The 18907-nt window shown below is 48.2% G+C and overlaps 1 protein-coding gene across 3 annotated transcripts in view; it reads right to left on the bottom strand.

Moving 5' to 3' along the window:
- The window catches only part of TOX2 (TOX high mobility group box family member 2), a 155697-nt gene that overhangs the window by 114601 nt on the left and 22189 nt on the right, over window positions 1-18907 (bottom strand). The gene's annotated exons all lie outside the window — the stretch shown is intronic.

The following is an 18907-nucleotide window of genomic DNA, read 5'->3' as shown; positions in this document are numbered from 1 at the left end:
AAAGCTGAAGATAATATTTATAGGAAAACAAAAGGGGACAAATTCACCTCTGCCTTTAGATTTACACCTATGAGAAGTTTTGCTCCCCCCACTTAAACAACCAGAAACCCCCCACAGTGTTTTCAAGACACTTCATTTCAGGGCACTAAAATCACATTCTGAGCCAAGAAGCATGAGAAACTTGTAAGCACTATAAACCTGTCCTTGCTTTAGGTTGTTTTGGGGTTTTTATTTCCACGGCTGTTTCCTGAGCTTCAAGGAGACAAAGCTCTTCCTTTCCACCAAGCTATGGTGCACCTCAACCAGGGGGGCAGAGCCTGGCTGGGAGGGAGGGGAGCAAATCCAGGCACCCAGCAAGGAGACATGAAATCCTACCATGAGGTCCAGCCTCCCGGTGCTCAGCACCGGCTGCTCCCCCGTCCCAGCTGCGGTGACAGGCAACGGAGCAGCACACCGTCCTCAGGGACCAGCGAGCTGCTGCGCATCGGTGCGGTTTTTGCAGTCAGGACAAGGCAATTGTGGTTGCATCAACAACGCACGAAAGATAAGCGGAAAAGCTGGGTGTATCGCGTCACTCTTTGTCTTAGCGTCATCCATCACCGATGAAGTAACCAGCAGCAGAAACATTTTCCTTCAAAAGGGATGGCACAGGTCACAACACTGCCAAAGCTGTTTGCCAAAACACCAGTTCCACTGCTGCCCCAGCCTGTGGGACAGGACAGACCTCCACACGCCGCTAACACCGAGGTCAAGGGACCAAGGGAAGAGGGTTGTTAACTGCTGCTCCCCTCTTGGACGCATCCAGCATCAGCACTGACGGCTGCAGGGCTGGGCGATGCTTGGCCAGGCTCGTGCAACCCGGCAGGGTGAGGAGCAAGGGCTGAGCCATAGCAAAGAGAGAGAACGCAAGGCAAAACCCCAGGTTTTTGGCCAGGTTTCCCTTCCCCTCCTCCCCACTTCCCGAAATGGGACAGCTCTTCCAGCATCACCCCAACACCTTGCACCAAACCGAGCCATCGCAGCAGGGCTTCATGCACATGACAACAGCGAAAACAAGGGGCAGGAGGAAATGAGCTGAACGACACAGCTCCACAGAGCCGAGGCTGCTCGCTGGCTGCTGGTTATTAATGGCTGCATGCTACGCAGGCAAACCCTTCCTTTGCATACGCTGCTGCAGTCGTAGCAGACTCCTGCCAACTTTGGGTCCAACTTCCCATTAAGCAGTGACTTGAGTATTTTTAACAGACTCCTCTGTTTGAAGATAAAATTTGCAAGAACAACAAAAACAACGGCAACCACAAAAAAACAACAAAGAACCAACACCCCAATGAAGCAGCCCCAAGCTCAGAGACTGTTCAGCTCCACAGCAGGTGAAAGCAAAGCCCATGTTTAAAAAAAAAACAACAAACAAAAAACAAAAAAAAAACCCCAAACCCCCCTCCTGTCATTCAAATGGTATTTGAAAGTGAATGAGAATGCCAACCAATCAACTCCACGGCAGGATTCAAAGAACAATATATCCAAACCTCAGTGCTGCGGCCAAGAATATATTTGCAATGCAGGAACACTACAGCAGCAGCAACAGAAGCCGTTTGCAAGAGTAAATGAGGTTATTTTGGCAGCAGAGCGGATGTAGCAAACAAGCCACTTTAACTGAATATGGTAAACAGAGATGGAGTGATTATAGCAAGAATGAATGTAATAGGGTTCTGAGTTGCTTTGAATTGCCTTGACTGACCACAATATCTGATAAAACCAATGGAAAAAGTTCTGGTTTCCTCTTGCATATAATTGATTATCTTACTGAGATCTACTGTTTTATATACACATACCCCCACACACACACTCACAGCCCTCTGAAATTCAGTTACTGGGTGATGCTGCCAGAAATAACCCAGAGCAGGAACAGTTAGATGGCATTTATTTTTGTCTGGGGTCATGGACTCCAGAAGCCCTGATGCAAAGCCCTCTCCCAAAATAAGCACCTGGGACATTTGCTTTGAGTAGCTGAGATGTAACTGCTCTGATCCATACACAACCAACACAGCTCCTTACTTGCTTTTAAGACAGGGAGGGAATAATCCCTGGTGGGGGGGGAGCATGCTGCATGCCATTAATCAGATCTACCTCAGCGCTCTCTTCCTTGACAAAGAAACGCTGGTTTTGATTTATTTAAAAAAAAAAAAAAAGATGCAAACGTGTCATTGGAATTTCCCTAGTGCCAAGAGCTGACAAATGAAGATGATGGTGCACAGAAGGAAATGGCCCTGGCGCAGCGCTGTGCCTGGGGAGGGCCGTGGGATACAGCTGGGTGACTGGAGAGCAGCGGGATTGAGAGGATGGAGAGAGGGGATAGGAGCGATGGGTCCGTGGTCTTTCCTGCTTGCTATTTGATTCCTCCTGCACAGGCCAGAAGAGTTTTGCACAGGCCAGTTTGGACCTTTGCAGCATCCCATGGCTGCTCCCACCTCCACCGCCTCCTGCCCCAGCCACAAAAGGCATCTCTTTGCCTTGGCTTTTGCCAGAAGTTAAAGAACAAAAAGAAAACAAAAACAAGCAAAAGAAAACCCAACGGGACCTACAAGCTCTGCTCGCTGCAGTGAAGGCGAATGCTGCGACCAAAACGTGCCAAAAAGCCCGGCGGGCGGGGGACGGCCCGGGGCTCGGCAGGGTGCCGGGAAGCATGGCGAGCTCGCCTGCCGACAGCGGGAAGGAGCCAAACATCCACACAAACAAGTTTCCCGTCTGAAATTAATTTACTTACTGAAACAGCACTCAGCAAAACCTGTGATTAATATTTTCCTCCCCAGGCTCCTAACATGACAAAACAATAATTAATGAAATATGAAACTGAATCCGAGTTACAGTAAGTGTAAAAATATTATTGTTTCTTTCATCTTCCCTTCTCTTTATTCCTCCTAACAGTGGGAGACCCCGAGCCCCATCCAGGCAGCGCAGGGTGCACTTGCTGCCTGCCCTGCTTCCCAGGGCAACGCTCTGCATTGGTAGGAACACGGGGCTGATTTTTTGGCACCTGCCCCTGCTCACCTGGCACCCTGCTCACCTGGCACCCTGCTCACCTGGCACCCTGCTTGACAAAGGAAAACCAGCCGGGAGTTCAGGAGGAGGGTGATGGTGTAGGGGAAGCAGCACGGCAGGCACAGCTGGAAGCAAGCCCATGCTTTTTGGTACTGCGTCCATCCCCGCAGCATAGTGATTAAATGTGATAAAACAACTGAAAGGCAGCTGGAAGATTCAATCCTAAATACCATGTGCTGTGTTATTTTGCCTAATGTTTTCAATATCCACCTTCCTTTTACCCGTTCCCCTCTATGGGGCATCACTCCCTGGCCATGCTCAGGTCTCACGCTGCCTTCATCCCAAAAGCACTCACGGGCAAAACAGCAGACTGGGGTTTCTAAGGGACCACTCACAGCTGGAATAAACCAGCAGAAGAGGGTTTTAAAGAACAGCTTCAGCAGCACAAAAGCTCCTCTCTGGAAAGCTGAGAGCAGACACGCTGGGAGAGGGTGCCAGCCCCGGCAGGGGGTGGTGGCATGGCGCCCGCAGCCACTCCCGCCACAACGGACAGCAAGGCTGGGATGCTTTCTCCAAAAACCATGTCCCTCTCAACTGCTAGCTTATCATCCAGCGCTACGTCTCACTTTTCTACAGCTCGTGCTCTCTCTGCGGCGATGGAGGGACCTGCGTGGAGAGAAGCGCAGAGGGCTCCAGGCACAGCCCCTGTGCGCAGGGCTGCCCGCGGGGTATTTCGGTAGCACCGTCCCTGCAGGTGCACGCACCGGGGCAGCGATCCCCAGGCGTGCTCAGAAGGGATGTCAGGAAACGCACAGGTAGGTGGATGGATGTGGGGGGGAGTATTGCTTCTACCTAAAAATATAAGGTTGCCTTCAATTCTGTTTACAGAGCAAACATTTAAATAAATCATTGCTTAAGTTTTCCAGTGGACTTTCTCAAATTTTCGTTTTTCTCTGCATCTCTAAAGCACAAACATACTGTGTTTCTACAATTAGAAAATACAGTGAGGATGACCAGAGCTAAAATATTGCGGAAGTTATACATGCATACATGTACACACATGCACGCAAATTCACACACACACACTTATTATTATATAATTATATATTTATGTCCACAAAAAAAAAACAAACCAGCACACACCCACATATGTAACCCCATATATGTGTACACACAGAAACACTGAGCCCCCAGTTTCTCTCTGCTCCCCTGCTGCTGTACAAGCCCAGCTCGTGCAGGGTCAGGGAATGAGGAGCACAGGGGCTGGGCAGGTCTGCTCTGCACGGGCAGCCTCCTGCACCCCACTACAGCCCCACTTCCACCAGCTCTTCACAGCCACAGGTACCCAACTGCCTGGAGCCACAAAGCCTGGCTCGTGGGCAGCAAAGCAGACCCCACTGCATGGAGAAAAGGTAACCCCACTGCAAAAAACAAGGGAAAAGGTAACTATTAGGGAAAATAAATGAAATTTGTAAGAGTCTTCCAGCTCCTCTCTTTTTTTTTTTTCTCCTTATAGTTAACATCGTCTAGAGACGAGCACAACCCATATTCGACTCACGCGAATGAAAGCATCTGCTGATGCATGTTCTCCACCATGAGAGTTGTGCAAGGCAGGGGGACATGTCGCGGTGACAGCTTGTACTTTCACTAATGACTCCAAGATCAATGGCACAGAAGATGAAGAAGAAAGCGATTTAATTTTCAGATCAACAGATTACACAAGTACACAAAGTATTTCCTGTCAAATAAACGTGTTACCTTGATTCCTTCCATCCTTCAGCTGAGGCAGTAGCAAAATGCTACCGCATTGCCCATTTTTCATTCCTTCACCCCCTCTGAGATCCTGGCTACGTGAAAGGCCCCACCGGACTTCTATTTTTATGTAGAAAAGATACAAAGCTGATGGAATATTTCCCTTGCTAGTAGGGCACTTCAGATGCCCTGATAATTGCCCAGATTTGCAAAACATTCGGGAGAGGAGCACAAAGAAAGAGGAAGACTAAAAACTTAAAAAAACCCCCGCCATAGTAACTAAATCTTGACATGTGGGTCCTGGGGAGCACAAAGACCAAACCTAATAATCAGATGCACATACGAAAAAAAGTGGAACTAGCAGGGCAAGACTGCACCGGAGAGCCCACGAGAAGAGCAGGGCGATGAGCTGGACGCAAGGAGGCAGGGCTTCACTCCCTGCCCTTCGTGGGACCTTTCGGTGCAGCTCTAACTCACCTGGGGAGCAGCGAGGTGAGGAACGCGGCTTCCCACCACCCTGAGTTTCTGCTCGTCATCCGAGGGCTTTTTAGAGGCCTCGTCTAAGAACTGATTCAGCTGAAAACATCAGCTTCAGCACCCAACCCTTCCAGTCAGCACCAATTTCTACTCAGCACTGGGTTAGGAGATTTTTCGAGCTTGGTAATTAAAGCCCACTTAAAAGAGTTTCCTCCATCCTCAAGAACCTCATGATTTACTGTATCTCTTACTTGAACTCATATATGTCTTGTATTTCCAGACATTATGTAATGAGGTTTTTGTGGTCCACAGAGCTTTCTTACTGATCCTCTTGCTGATGCAGCCAACAGCAACGACTACACGCACAAACATTTATAGAAAAGTTTTCAATACTTTACACTAGATACTCCAAAAACTGTCATATCACACACACACACAAAAAACCCCACCCCAATCTATCTTAACATTTAATAGCAAGCCAAGGTTAAAATGATCCAGACACAACAGGTTTACGTTCTGGTGGACGCAAGCTGTATGAACCGTGTTGGCATCATTTCTCACACGCCTCAAACTGCGCTTTTACAGCACTAATCACTAAACCTGACGGAGAAGTTGTGGCAGATCACACCGAACCCAGGAAGGTGATGGGTTACCCAGAAGGGTCCTGCGACTGTTTAAGGTCACAAGGAGCTAGGAAGAAGCGTTTCACAGCTAGCCCTCTCCAGCAGCACAGCTACCATGCCTGGCAGGACCACCGCGTCAGTGTGGACTCACAAGGAAGAGCAGAAGCTCATCTACTCCACTTTCAGCAACAGCTGTTTTTTCTCAGAGAACATCTGAGACTCGAGAAAGGAAGGTAAAACTCAAAACTTTCCTTGAGTCTACCAGGTCACAAAAGAGGAGAACACAGACAGAAAAATATGGGGTGACAACTGCAAGTATCTATTGATACCAAAGGGTGGAATTCAGTTTGGCAAATCTTTCCACGTACAACGAACACCCGGCTCCCACAGATTTCTACATGGCCCCCCGGAAACCAGCATCTGACATATGGAGATAACTGGGCTGATCTGGTCATGCTTAAATTGCACTGAACTTTCTGCATCAAAACTAATGACACTGGTATCCAACAGGGCTTGGGCCAGTTTTATCTACACTACAATGTACAGCTTGTGCGAGGTTGCTCATCTTTTTGCTAGCACTAAGAAGGATCTAGTTTTCATAAGTACTAAAAGCTTAAGCACAACCAAAGTTCCTAATATTTAGGAAAGAGCCTGGAATTAAAGGGGTTTCCTAAAGCCTGGTCTCAGTATACCCACTTAAACCTCCAGGCACAAAGAAGAGCAGTTAAGCCAACTGTGCATCCATGACCATTTGCAGATCTGATTAACTATCGCTGAGCCCTATTAGGGCCTCAACACCACTGCAGAGCAAATGCTCAGGCAAAGGCTGGGAACTGCAAACATGAAAAGGGAGGCCAGTGTGGCACTTTTGGCCAACGTCAGACATGAAGCCCTAGAACACAAAGGGAAGGGCTCTCACCCACAAACATACTTGAGCAACCACCAGGCTCATTGTGCCTCAACTTGCGCTGGCCAAACTGGCTGCTCTCCTGTGCTCCAGACCTCCCTTTCAACCGGGGAAAAGCAGCTCTTACTATAACTTTCCTTTATTTATGCATTTATTGAAACAAAGTCCTTCACGCATCTCTCTGCTGGAGGAATAACCAAGCAAATAGCTGTTTGGTGAAAACAGGAACGTAGTGTCTTTGCCATCCCAGCTGTGATGGCTCTAAACAGTATGGCTGATGTCAGGTGATAAATCAGATGCCCTTTAACTCCACAGCTGAGCTACACACATACTACAGTACTGAAAGCACAAGCTATAACCAATATTTTTACTGACAGGTGATAAATCACATGCCCTTTAACTTGTGTGTACCAGTTGCAAATTTAGTTAATTAGAAATTCAGGCTCATTTCTTTTCATGTATTATTTCCTGCTTGATTTACATGAGCTGTTGTTATTTGAATGCTTGCTGGGATTAAGGCTCTTGGATGCCGAGCAAGCACGAAACACAGAACTTCGCTGCAGAGCGCCAGGACCTCTAGTGCTTTGCAGCCTGGAGAAGCTGTCGGCAGCGTAAAGAGTAGCAGCAACAAAGAGTGACCAAAACGGACATACGACGGGAAAGCGGTGCCCTGCCTGCAAGCCCAGCAGGTATGGCTCACACACGTAAACCCAAGTGCTAGTACAGGGAGCCTTCCCTGAAAATATAAAAAAAGAACAGGAAAGTCTCAAGCCTGTAGAAACATAGCTTTTGCATTTTCATGCGTTGCATTGCAAATACTTTTTAAAAGCTCCTTTCTGATTGCTTTCGTAGGTCTTTCACTAACCCCTGGGTACCCTCAGCCTCTCAGAGCACCACTGCCACGATGTCCCGCGAGCCCAAACCACGCTCCTGCGGGGCTGGTGACGGAGAGCTCGCTGGTACCCTTCTGCATGCCCAGCACCCACCACGCCAGGTGCCGACAAGGGAAATGGCCACCCACGCCGGTCACCCTGCTTTACAAAGTCCACACCAGAATTTGTTATTCTCCTCATTTTGGCAAATTATACCAACTCTCATTTCCAACTATTTTGTCCGTATTTTTCTATAGACACTTTTGTGCTACCAATAGTATTTTCAGCTCTGCTACAAAAGGGCATTTGTTAAAATATTCCATGACTGCAGAAGATTCATAACAGATTCAGAAACCCAGTGATAATCATAATAATTTTTTAGCACTTGACTGCCAGACAGAATTATCAGCAAAAGCGGGGCCCTGTTATCTGCAGGAACGGTATATGATACGTTCATTTTTTTTCCCCTCTATAAACTTCAATTATTAATGATGGAAATTTTTCCCTGCCTATTCTTCCCTTGGTGGGAAAAACAGCCATTACTGACATTTGCCGATTTAAATCTAATCCTCCTCATCTGCATGTAGACGAGGCTCTGTTTGACTCTACCCATTGATCCAGCCAGGAAAGGGTACTCTATAACTTAATCTGATGTCAAACCGTGATGTGTCCTGTAGGAAATTGGTGCTGTAGATCTCCGTGCTATAAATATGTCACCAGAATTAACCGAAAGCACTAATAGGTCACTCAATGAACTCTGCGGTGCACACAGGGCACCATGAGGCTGCTGTCTAGGTACTCGTGATTGATGACACCAAAAATTAGCCAGAACAGAGGGTTGTCAGCCAGCCTGGAGACAAGGGACTCACTGACATCCTTTGTTCTCCGCGTGTGCTGGGTCCCAGCCCAGCCCTGGCACTTCTGAAACATTTAACACACCTTACATTAAAAAAAAAAATTAAAAAATCCCTACTACAATTTAAAACAATATAAAAGAAGTAGGATCTCTTCCAGGTCTCCCTTCCTGCAGGTTTGTCCTCCCGCACCCTCTCCCTTCCTGCAGGTTTGTCCTCCCACACCCACTGCCTTAGGTGAGCAACTAGAGCCAAGAGAAAAATCCTGGAGTCTTGTTGCAGCCAAAAATCCCCGTGGAGGATGACAGGCACCGCTCTGCCTGCACCGGGATGGCATCAAGTCCTGAAAACGCAGCCCACACTGCTCTGGGGATCAAAGTGATCACACCTTGCTCACTCTGAGCTGGTTTCTGCACACCATGCTCCAGCCAAAACCCCCCAACCCAGGCAAGAGCCTTCACTGTTTAACTGTGTTCCTTCACTTGCAGTTTATACCCTCTTCTGCCCACCATCTCTCTTTCTTAACACATGTACACATGCTGTGGGCTTTTGGATAAGAGGTTACAACCCCCCCATGCTCAGATATTTCTAATGCGATTTCTCATCTCGGTTTGTTGAGCCCCATGACCATTGCTGTTGGGTCACTCGTCATGGCCAAGATGGCCAAGCTGGGCTGCCCCAGAGCTCTCTAAGGGATCCCATGGTGTGTCACCATGCCAGGGACTCTGGGGCTACCAGGGATGGCCACCACAGCCTGCAGGGCCCTGGTTCTCAGCAGATCCAGAGATGCACTACAAGATGTGTGACATCTCTGGAGGTGGAGTTCCTGCTTAATTTTCTCCATCAGTAGTCCTGGCGCCAAGGGGCTCATATCCAGCATGAGCCAAGATTCATCATAGAGCTGCTGCCACCCCCATTCATTAGGGGTGATGGGGCTGCACCGTTCACTTCACCTCCTGCTGTCAAAAGACCACCAGACTAACCCCCGAACTTAAACCTGTCCTCAAACCCCCAGGAAATCCCCATAAATGCTCATGGCTTCCTGGAGCACACCAGAGCTGCTTGAAGTTTCTTTCCACTGTGGTCCTTTTCAAACAGATGGCGTTGCTTTTGGTGCCTGGCCCAAGCCCACCTCCTGGTCCTGCGTCATCTCACTGTGGCCATGTCCAGCCCATGCCAACTGCTGGGAGAAGTGTCCACCATGGCTTAAAACCTTCCTCTCACTTCCCAGGCTGAAGCATACCCCCGCCCCTGCGGGAATTGCAAACATTTTGAGGACAAAAGCTGCTGCTTTTCAGAGTGCCGGTGAGAGGGGGACCACCTGAGCTATTGCTCAGAAGATGGCTCCAGCAAGTAGAGGCAAAGGGCGTTTGACTCACGCACAGCACTTCCAGTGCAACGCTTTTTCCTTTACACATGAATGGGCCTCACACATGAATAAAGCCCTGGAAAAGCATCCGACTCAGCCCTGAATAACTGCCATCGCCTCCGCACATGGATCAGCCTGCAGTCCAGGCAATGCCTTTGGACTCATGACACAGCTTTGTTCTCTGGCTGAGAGGCAACTCAGACCAAATTGTCTGTCATTATTTTCCTGTACCAAAGCAGTCGTGACAGTGCCAAACTTTACACTTTATAGCTTGCACTGTGGTGTATCACCAGGGATGCAAGAGGCAAGCATCTCCTCCAAACACATACAAGCTCCCACATGTCCCCAGAGGAGTCGGGTCTCCAATCCACCTCCAGTTATCTTCACAAAAGTCAAAGCCAACCAAAAGACCTCAGAGAGTCAACAGGACTGCCAAGTCCAAAGCCAGCCTGACCTTCCCAGCTCTCCTGGATGAGCAGGGCTCCTTCTCAGGGTTATTTTTATGGCTATAAATTATTTGTGCCGGATGACTACAAAACGAAGATGTTGAATCAGTCCCTCCACTCAACTAAGTGCAATCAAAGCTATCTTCAGACGGGGGCTTTGAGGTCTTTTTTCAGCTCATGAGCTGGGCCTCCTTGTTAAAACCAAACAAAACCAAAACAAGAAACATCAGAGGACCAAAATTCATTCGGATTTGAAACTCAACCAGAAATAGCTGGATGGAGCAGTGAGCAAATCAGAACAGAATCCAGTCTTGAATTTACTGGAATCTCGCCCATTTTAGAGGGCTCAAACAAAACAACAACTCTTCAGTAATCTATTATCCTTAAAGCCAAGAACGTGGGTTATCCTCAGAGCTGCTGTTGCAGGAGTGGTTGTGGTGCCACGCTGCGGTTAATGCCGGGGAGCCAGTTGTTCAATAATCCCCAACCACTGAGAATACTGTAATTGCTAGCACTGTAATGACAGCGAGTGATTTTAACAGGCAGCCTGTATTAACAGACTTACCTTAAACAGAGGAGTAGGCAGCATTTTCAAATAGCAACTGGATTTGTCCTTGTTATTTACCTGAGCAGCTGTCACTGTGATACTTTCCAAATCCTGGAGCTGGATATTTGTTAGTGTTAATGGGATTTCCAGGAGCTAGTTTGCTTTAGGAGCTCATTTTCTCATTCAAATTGTAACCATCACCATCTTCTGTTTTGTGTTGCCTCTTTCACTCGTGATTATCTTCCCGGGTTTTCACTTTTCTCTGGGTCACTGACTGCAGATCCGTTCTAATTACTGTCATTTTAGCTTCTGTGCAGCACTCCGTCACGCCAAGATCTGGCCTGCATAAATAAGTAATACATCTGCTCTTTGTAGCCTTTGCTAACCAAGACAGAGCCCTGCTCGTCTCATCTCATCCAGTGCTGACCATGTCCCCGCCGGCCGGCTGTGCCACGAGCTCACCTGAAACGCAGCCCCGGGGAGGAGCCCGCCATGCTTGCCGGCACTTGGCTTCCCCTCACAGTGGTTTTTGCATCGTTTCATTCATCTCTGTGTAGACACAGATGCCCTACTTCCACTAAAACCCCCTGGTGTGGATGCTTATCTGCTTGCCCGAGGGTGTGAAGTTATACTAATACGGATCACAGGGCAGCAGTCACTCTAAAGGTTTGCTAAATTAACAGTATCACTGCAAACACCTCAATGCCTTATGGAAAGGCTTAAATCAATACCAAAACGCTGCCCAGCTGGGGAGGCTGCTGCTCTCCGAGTCCCATGCTGGTCTACAGCCATATGCCCTACACAGAAGCATAAAAGCTAACTGTCTTTAAACCCTCAAATCCTCTCTGATTGGGAATTCACAGCCCTTTACCATCAGATCTTGCATTTTGCTTGCGATCGCTGTCAGAAGAGGAAGGTGGTGGTTAGGGGACGTCATAGAACTGCAGGATAATGATCTGCAAGTGATGACTTCAAGTGTTTTGTGTGTGCAGTGGCCAAAACAATGAGGGTGCTGCCGCCCCGGTCCCTCTCGCAGGGTGCATCCTTCTGGCTTCAAGAGAGAGCACATAAGAAAGTGACTGCAAGGCAACGACGTGCTTCTGCATCACGAGCTGAAGGGGCACAGAGCTCGTATCAGGGTTAATACACAACAGAGGGCTACAGAGAATTAAGATGTGCCGCTGTCCCAGGAAGACGGCAGCAGCACTGGTAGCTTTTAACCAGACCCAGCTCCTGAGGCCAGGAGGACAAGCCATTTGTGAGTGAAGGGATCAGAGCTGTGCCAGGCAGATGCAGATCCTGGAGACCTCAAGGAAGATGGGACCTCTTAGGTAGGATGGTCAAATATTTGGTAAGCAAGACTAGGATGGGTATATGCATAATGTGATGGTCTTGTTATTACTAAATTTCTTTAACATGTATTTTTGCTGTAATAAATAGTATTTCCATTAAGAGAAGCTTCAAGGGGCCAGCACATGCAGTCACTGCTCCCAGGAGTGGTACCCAACTGCTGCTATGCACCAAGTTGGACCTGCCATGGCTGTCAGTGCTCACCCCAACATCCCGGGCTGGCAGGTGGGACAGCCACAATCCAGCCTGGGGCACCTGGCAGCAACACACCTCCGACCACAGCAGGCGTCCCCAGGAGAGGCCAGCAAGGGCTACAGAAGTGGCAAGCTCTGTCAGGAGCCTTAAAGTACAGTTAAAAAAAAAAAAAAAAAAAAAAAATATATATATATATATATATATAAAGTTGCCAACAAGACTTATTAACGACACAACTATTTTTTTCTCTCTCCTTTCCAGGAAGTGACTTTGCTTTCACCTCTCCTGATGTAGTTCAGGACGGCTGTCAGGATGCAGAGCAACGCTTGAGGCTGCTCATTCAAGCTGGCTCCAACCTGCTTCTTGCAAACACTTGAAGGAATGAGCATTCATTTATTCAGCTGCACACCAGTCACACGAAAACCAATAAATAACCACACTGAACTGCTTGCAAACATCCAACAGGTTGGAATTCAGTCGCACAAAACTATTCCTTAAACAATACATCTAGGCAAACGCATTCAGTAAAATATAACGGCATCAACACCCAATTTGTGAGCAGACAGAAGAATCACAGTTGCATAGGAACCTCATTCACAGTTACAAACTTGGCCCGTTCTCCTGGCACACGAACTGACTGTAATTCAGCATGTCCTTCAATTGACATCTGCTACTGGTCTCATGCACAAGGACTTTCTGTCTTGTATCACGCAAGAACGGTGGTTGAAAACCTCTAAGAATAAGCTATTTTCGGAGAGGCCTCATAATTCAAGAGAATCTTATCTACAGACTTTGTCTTTATATCTTTATCAGAAATGTTCTCCCGTTTATCTGATAACACGTAGATACATTTCTTTGTAACGAGATGCCAATGACAGCAGGAGCTGGCATCTCTTAAAGCGAGAGCAAAGCGAGTCAGCAGAACGAGCTGCCCCCAGGGGCGTACCTGGCCTTGAACAGGAGGGCAGGACGGAGACCTCCCCGTGCCATGCTCTAACCGCAGAGGTGGGCTCCTGGCCCTGCTCCAGCAGGGCTTCACGCTGGTGAAAACACGGAGATGGAGCGGAAGAACGGTATGAGCACTACCAACAAACCAACAAGCAGCTTCTCTCTGAGCCTACCTCCGTGCCAACCGCGAGTAATGACTGACTCTAAGCATATCCTCACCAGAATAAGGTCAATGCAAAAACCACAACCAAGCGTTAGAAGTATTAAACTCAGAGTCAATACTCCCTCAGTTGCTGGCAATACCGGAGTCAAAGGTTTAGACAGGACTCCCGCATTTTTAATCCATGTTTCGTTATGCTGGTAGTTTGGTACTGCCACTTCAAGACTTGTGCAAGGCTGCAGAGAACAAAGTCTTCTTGTAAGGACAATCCCAGCTAGAATACTGCTTTCATGAATCAGCAAAAGCTGCTAAACCCCTTTCTCAGCAAGATCTATGCTTGCAACAAGGTAAAACTCTTCCAGTGAAGAGTATCACCTTGTTACCACCATTTAATAGCAGAATACTGAAGAGACCACATATCTCCCATTTTCCAACTACAGCAGATCTTGAATTTCATCTTCCTCTCTGCTCTAGGATTTAGTCTCAATACTCAGATGCCAACTTAGTCACGCAGTCACATCATTCTAGTTTCAAGTAATCCTGCGCCGTAGCATTTGCTGCAGGTGGTCAAACCAATTAGTTCAACACCTTTCCTTTCGAAATAACCATTGTGTTGTGAAGCTTCAAAAAAAGCTCAAAACACCTCCCAGCAGAGGCCAAGATGTCTGGATAATGACACAGATTAAAAACACATACTGCCTGGAACTGCAGACTGCTGAAACAACACTGGGAGATCGGCTCTGACACTCTCTCTCGCCGGGTGTCACTGGTCCCCAGGCACCACAGCACACGAGCAATAGCGAACAGGAACAGCAAGTCCAAAGGTACATAGAAATGAGGAAAAAAGTACGAAGCAGAAGTGTTCATTGCAATGACCAAAAATAAAACCCAAACCCGTGCATCAGTTACTGGTTAGTCCCTTTGAGTTGAGCATAGGTACGTCTCTCTTCAGTATTAAGAGCGATTGAACATTTGTTTAACTCTTAGCAGATATTTAACTCTTAGCAGAAGACTGGATAGTACCCCAGGCCCATACTGGAGGTACTTGACTCCCACAGGCACTTGGAAACCCCAGCCCAGCTGAGCGGGCATGACAACCTGCAGTCCTCATCCTGCAGCTCATGTTATAGCCATCAGTCAATACTAATGCCAAACCTGTGGCGTGTTACACACGCACTACTGCAGAAAGGCTTTTAAAGTCATTTAATATCCTTGTTGGAGGTCACATTGAGACCTGGCACGGGCACATGGATTCGGAGCACACTTGCTTACACGGAGCATGAACACGGCCGCTAACGGCAAGAGCTGGGAACAGCAGAGTCACAAACTGGCCAGAAAAAAAATTCTGTCTTCCTTCATGCAGGGAAAATAGAAAAAGAAAAAATAGAAAAGAAAAACCAACAGAAACGGTTCATCAGATAGTTATAGCTAGCTAGAAACAAAAACCACAGCCACTTCAAGCTTGTGCACGGTGAAGTTTCTGGGGCACTCACCTCCTGTTTTTGTTTCAATTAACACAAAAGCAGGGGGGTTTTTTCAGTTTCTGTATTAAAAAAAAAATTACCAAAGGCCAACCTAGGGCCCTGAGCCCAGCACGGGGTGGGCAGCCTGCAGTACATGGCTCACCTGAGCAGGCACAGCCACCCAGTGAGCTTTACTGATCTCACTGGAGGCCATCCTATGTGTGCAACCCAGCGATTCCCTTCCACAGCTCTCCTCAAAACCCATTCGATCTTGCATTTGTTGCAGCAAGATTCCTTCTTCCCTGCCAGAGGAGAGCCTCCACGCCCGTACTTGTCTTATCTGGTTTTCTCCCCTTCATTCCTGATTTCGCCATGGCCACGTGGATGTTGCTCAACACCCCACGAAGCAGCTGGCCCAGAGGCATCAGGGCTTATTCTTTTTTTTGGAAGGGGGAAGGAGCATCCAACATATTTCTTTGCAGGAAGAAAAAGAGAAATGCGATGGGGTGAGGTCCTGGCTTCCCAACCTGCCAATTACAACGTCAGGGGAGAAGGGCTCTTGCTTGCAGGTTACAGGTTGGTACTAAACAGTCAGCATCTCTATTGAATACAAAATCACCTTATACACTATTCTCAATCTTTAGTTAACCTGTCAAAGCCTCAGCCTGCTGGGTCCTGGGGCAGAAAATCAGAACTGGCAGAAAGACCAGAGAGGAAGAAAAGGCAAGGAGAGGGATGGGCAAAAGCACAAAAGCAGCAACGCAATGAGTCTAAAATGAAGGTAAATGCAGCTTGTTGCCCCAGGCCCCCAACTCTCCCTTCACCATCTTTCCTCCTCAATGCTGCCCGCTCCTCTTGCCCATGCATCTCACTCCTGCTGCATGCTGGGCTTTCAGAGAGCCTGTCCTACAGGGGTGCAAACCAGCTGGCCCGCCCAGCCCAGCTGCCAAAGGGGTGACGCTCTGACACCCCGCACATCTGCCAGCTCTTTTCTCCCAGGCAGGCTCCCAGGCAAGGCTTGGGGCTCAGCCTGTGGCCACCGCATGCTATAGGCAGGGATCACGTTGGGGTCTCATCCTGCGCTAGAAGGACCCAGGCACTCCAGAGGTCAGTGGGCAGCTCTGCTCATCAAGGAGTTCAGAGGTTTTTACAATGCTTTTTCAGTTTTTCTTACAGTTTGAGGACATCAACAGACACGAGCACGAACATGCTGCATTTTGGGGCATTTGAAGACCAGCAGCATTGGTGGGGCAGCACAGGACAGGTATGGTTCCTTCTGCTGCTGGGACATCCAGCACAGCGGCACAGGCCAGCACACTCTGCTATATGCCCAAAATGCATCCCAGGATACCTCACTGCTCGCTACATCTTCTGCCCTGCTCCTCTATCCGTGCCCAAACAGACCTGCCAGCATCCAGCTCCAACTTCTAGCAAAAGCAGGGATTTAACAGTTATCCCAAGCTGCACCAAAACCCAGTTATATTCAAATTCTAGAAATTCTCCAGATTCTCTATCTTGACCTTGGTTGATTTTAAACTCAAGACGTGGCCCTTTTTGTACCTCCCACCTGAAAAATAGTAAGAGATAGGGACAGACAGAGAACGAAGCCTTCCTTCCTCCTCCCCGTCAATATTTTATCACAGCAAACACCTGCCACGCAAACAGCCCTGGGAGAAACAGGAGGTTCGTGGAACTGCCTCAACAGCAACACAGACACCACAGGAAACAAAACAACCTGTACGAAGAGAAGAGCCGCGCTGCAGCACAGCCCACAGAGCAAATGTCTGCATGCTCCGGAGACGAGAGAAATTCTGCTTTTGCTTACGAGGGGGTGCAACTGCTCTGTCCCCACCAATTTCGGTTACAGCTTCTGCAAAGGGCCTTGCAAGCGGTGCAAAATCTTTTCCAGATATGCTCAGCTTTGGGGGTTTAAGTTGTAGTCAAAGGCAGAAAAGTCACTCCCTGCACTGAGTCACCAGCTTGCAGGTTTGGCACGAGGAACCTCCCTATGAAAGCACCGAGATTCACAGCGAGATGGTACACAGGGACAAGGGACATCAAAGAACAAGAAACATGGGGAATCCCTCATGGTTTCCTCTGAAGGATTCAGATTCAGCTTGCAAAAGCTAATCAGACCCCCTTGCCCAGGTACGAAGTATTCATCACCTCTTTTTTTTTTTTTTTTTAACCTTCAGAGAACAGTGCCAAGACAAAAAAAAAAATACTACTACCAACTTCTACAGAGTCATGAGCTGTGCAGGAAACATCCCGATTCCTGCATCTCATCCGTGAGACAAGCGCTCCTCGATGCCAGTGCTCCCGGGAAGCGGCTGTGCTGCTGCCAGGATGACACCTCCAGGGAAGTCACCATTTGTTTATTACGGAGCACGCAGGGATCGGAGAGATGGGAGGTTATTATTTCTTTTTGAGATGTGATTTCAGGCTGTGAGACAATTTTAGACTGCACAAGCCTGAAATAACTCCCTAGGCCAAATTTATAACTTGTAACAGTCAGAACTATCATACCTACTTGTCATTTTATTAAAGACCCACATGACCCCCTGACTTACATATGCACTGGAGCTGTCAGCCCAGGAACCGAAAGTATCAGCGTCAGAGAGGCCAGGCCCCCTTTTCACAGTGCTGGTTTTGTCTCAAGGGTTTTTAAGTCATTAACGGCCATGGTGGGGCGGCTCTTTTCCACGGCCGCATCCCCCCGGCTGGCTGGTGGAGCAGTGCTGGGTCATCCCCAGAAATGGGACCCCACCACAAAGTCCAAAGCATCTCCAGATGGCGGTGGGCAGGAGGGGAGGCAGCATCCCCTCCGGAGCACGTCGGTATACACACCCCCTGGATGCTCCAAGGCCTGCATCTCCAGCCGCGGAGGACATGATGTAATGCACATCCCCACATCTTATCGAGGGTGAGATGCTGCACAGCGCCTCGTTTAGTGGTAATGATCTGTACTGTCTCTTTGGCTTTCCCATTGCAACTATTCACCTCGATGCTTTCCCCTCAGCCTATCGCCGTATCTGGTGTATGCTGTAAAAAAAAAAACCAAACCAACCAAAAAAACACCCACTTTGAACAAAGTTATATAGAACAGTGTGACAAATACCAGATCATGTTCTGCTGATATGCTACACGCTCAGCAGTGCTGACAGGAGGCTGAAAGACCATAGCGTGTTTGGGGCAGAAACCTGCCCTTTTCTGGCAGGTTATGCCTCCCAGGACAAAGCCTTGTGTCACGACTGGAGCCATTTCACTTGTGGTTCTGTGCAGGCTGCAAGCAAGGACCGACACGCATGGACACCCACGGCACTGGCTCACATGGAAGGGTCTTCTTGGGTCCACCATGGAGATAAGAAGAAGTCCCTCCTGATTTACGCTATCTATTTTACCTTCTCTATAAAAATAAAACCAAACACGAAGTTGTGGTCATTGACTGCATTAAGTCCATCTGCAGGAGGAATTGCCACCGTATCTGTGACGCCCACCCTCCCCTCACTGCTTGTAAGGACAGACCCTTTGCCACGAGATCGTCTCTCCCCAGGCCGTGCAGTGTGGGGACAAGACTAAATTATACTCTACAGGAAATATTGAGAAATCCAGCCTCTTTGGTAAAGTGATCCTTCCTAAGCACGAAAACCACACACCCATGATTGATGGAGCGGCTACACTTTCAAACAGTTAGCTCACGCAGACAATCCCAAAAGCCAGAAACAGAGCCCGTAAATGAGCACATACAACCGGCTGCAGAGACAAGGGTTAACAATCTTATCTAGGGTCACCAGAAGAAATTCCAAGTAAAACCCACAGCACGCATATTTCCTGCTTTCTAACCCAATGCCCTATTTATACCTCTCTTTCTTCACAATGCCAGTGACAGCTTTTTCCTCGCTTAC

Source organism: Aptenodytes patagonicus, chromosome 14 (assembly GCF_965638725.1).
Source record: "Aptenodytes patagonicus chromosome 14, bAptPat1.pri.cur, whole genome shotgun sequence".
NCBI classification, from domain to species: Eukaryota; Metazoa; Chordata; class Aves; order Sphenisciformes; family Spheniscidae; genus Aptenodytes; species Aptenodytes patagonicus.
Note: the sequence above shows the minus strand (reverse complement) of the source record. Positions and strands in the feature narration are given on the sequence as shown.